Genomic DNA, 3,233 nt, shown 5'->3' on the forward strand with positions numbered 1-3,233 from the left:
TTGTCAAAATGAGTCTGTGCATTTGGTGGAGGGCAGGGGGCCAGGACCAATGGAGGATTCTAATGAAGCTCCTGGAATGAGTGCTTTTAATTATTTATTGTGAGGAAGGTATGGAAGTTATAGGCTCTCTCCAGAGAAAGGGCAAGTTCTACGCAGGATACGTCAAACCCCAGAGTGAATTCAAATCAATGTCTGAGATGAATCCAGCCCAACAGTTTGGGGCTTGTCTTCAAGCCCCACAAAATAAAAGCTGCTGGAGACTGACTTCTACTGGTAAAATTAGAGAAAGGATGAAGAACTAAGAGAGAACTGGATAGCGGAGGTCTGCGTCTGCTGTCTGTCCTTAACAAATTTCTCTCACAACCTGTTTTCTGTAAAATGAGACAATTAGGCTGTTGGCTCTTCTCCTCTTTGACTCATATCATTGACTGATGTTTGATGGCTCTCTTATTCTTGGATTCCTATCATATGTCCTTATTGAAAAGGGAAGGAAACCTCTTCACAAATCTGAGTCAATATAAATTTACATTGTATGTATGTTTCCTAAATGGCCTAATGCTGCAGTGACACCTATGATCCCAAGGGCGACCTTTCCTGTGGTCCTAGATTCAAGTGGAAGAAATTAATTACTGGGGGTCTGATTCCAGTCTGGCAAAGTCAGACTTTTCTCACTCATTTCGCCTCCCTTCACAGATCTAAGAAAAATGGTGGTATGAGTTAAACCTAAGATATTCTCCAAAAAGCATTTAGGAAAAGCCCTCCATGTACAATGTAGATAATAAGTATATAATAAGTGTGTGTTTCCTCTACCATAAAATATACCTTTTTAAAAAAATTCAGAGGGGCAGCTAGGTGGCGCAGTGGATAGAGCACCAGCCTTGAATTCAGGAGGACCCGAGTTCAAATCTGATCTCAGACACTTAACACTTCCTAGCTGGGTGACCCTGGGCAAGTCACTTAACCCCAGCCTCAAAAAAAAAAAAAAAAAAAATTCAGAATCTCCTCATTTGACCATGTAGGGGATATCTATATGCCCAAGGCTCTATTTATAGCAGAGGAATTTTGACCTGGTTTATTTATTAGGCCACTTTGTCCCTCCTTAGGCAACCTAGTACCCTCATTCCTTCACCATCCCTTACTCCTCCCTAGGACTCATTATATTAAAACCAAACTTAGTATGGACACCCAATCTCCAAAGTCTGTGACCTGCTTTTTTTAACTCATTCATTTTGCATCTGTTCGAGTAAATCTTACTAGTTGGTTTTTCGTTTGTTTATTTGATTGTTTGTTTTGTTGAAAACATCTTATGATGTCTTTGGGATACAAATCTAATAATGCTATTGCTGGATCAAAGGGTGTGTACAATTTGGTTCCATTTTGGACATAATTTCAAATTGCTCTTCACAATGGTTGGATCAGTTCACAAATCCACCAATAATGCATTAGTGTTCCAATTTTTTCCACATCCCCCCAACATTTGTCATTTTCCTTTTCTCTCATATTAGCCAAGCTGAAAGATATGAGATAGAATCTCAGAATTGTTTCAATTTGCATTTCTCTAATCAGTCATTTTTGGTGTGAATCCACTTAATCGCAATATATGATCTTTGTTACATGGTATTGTAATCTTAACAGTATTTTGTTTTTTAAAATTCCATTAACATTCATTTGGGAAATTGGTCTATCATCTTCTTTCTCTGTTCTCACTCTGCATTCTTCAGACCAGTAACTTATCTTTGTTATAAAAGAAATTTGGTAGGACTATTTTCCTTTTTTCATTTTTCTCATATGGTTTATATAGGATTGGAATTGACTATTTTTAAATGTTTTGTAAAATACCCTTGTGTGTCTTTCTGGTCTTTGGGATTTTTTTTTCCTTATAGAGCTCTCTGCTGACTTATTCAACTTCTTTTTCTAAGATAAGGTTATATAACTATTCTTTTTCTTTATCTGTTAATGTAGACAATTTAAATTGTCATGCTATACAGGGCAAAATAATCTCTAATAAATGACTTAATTTCATCATTGGTATTGAATTTACCCTTTTCATTTTTGATACTCAATTTGGTTTTCTTCTTTTTCAAAATCAGATTTATTAATAGTTTATCTATTTGGTTTCCCCCTCCCCCGCATAAAACAAAGTTTTAGTTCTATTTCTTAATTTGATGTCTTTTTTACATTCAGTTTTTAAAAATCTCTCTTTTGATTTTCTAAATTGGTGTTAAAAACGAAAATTTTAAGTTGTTATTTCTCTAAATTTTAGTTGCATTTTCAATTCACTGATCTCCTCTTTTACTATTTATGAAATAAGCATTTAGAGATATAAATTTTCCTCTCAGTACTGTTTTGGCTACACCCCATAAATGTTGCTATGTCATTTCATTGTTGTCATTCCTTTTAATGAAATTATTTATTGCTTTTACAATTTATTTGATTCATTTTTTCTTTAGAATTATTTAGTTCCCAATTAAATTTTAATCTATGACTACATGACTATTTCTTGAATATAATTTTATTGCAAGTATGGTTTGAAAAGGATGTATTTATCATTTCTGCCTTTCTGCATTAGATAATGAGGTGTTTATATGCTAATACATGGATAATTTTTGTGAAGGTGCCATGTAGAGTTGAGAAAAAAAAAAGTAGACCCCTTTATATTGCCTTTTAATTTTCTTCAGAGGTCTATCACATATAGTTTTAATAAAAAATATATTCATCTCATTTACTTATTTTTTATTTATTTTATGGTTAAATTTCTCTAGTACTGAAAGGAAAAAATGGGGTCCCTTACTGGTATAGTTTTATTTTTTTATTTTTTTTATAACTCATTCAATTTCTTTCTTTAACAATTTGAATATTATACTATTTGGTGCATATACGTTTTTAGCATTGATATTACTTCATTGCCTATGGTATTTTTGCACAAGAAATAGTTTTCCAGATTATCTCTTTATTCAGGTGCATTTTTTTGATTTTGCTTTGTCTGAAATAATAATTGCTACTTTGAACCATAACTGATTCACCTCCAGTCTTTTATTTCTAATCTGCTCTTAAAAACCCATGTTGTTTGATATGTGAGTTCATTTCATTCACATTCAAAGTTATGATTATTAATGATTTTTTTCCCTTTCCCCCTGCCTTCTTCCTCCTCTTACTCTCTGTCCTTATCCCCTTCCTTCCTTTCCCATCTCCTTTGGTCTCCCTCTCTCCCACCCCTTAATTCCTCCTTAAAG

The sequence above is a fragment of the Sminthopsis crassicaudata genome, chromosome 6, assembly GCF_048593235.1.
Source record: "Sminthopsis crassicaudata isolate SCR6 chromosome 6, ASM4859323v1, whole genome shotgun sequence".
In the NCBI taxonomy this organism is placed as follows: Eukaryota; Metazoa; Chordata; class Mammalia; order Dasyuromorphia; family Dasyuridae; genus Sminthopsis; species Sminthopsis crassicaudata.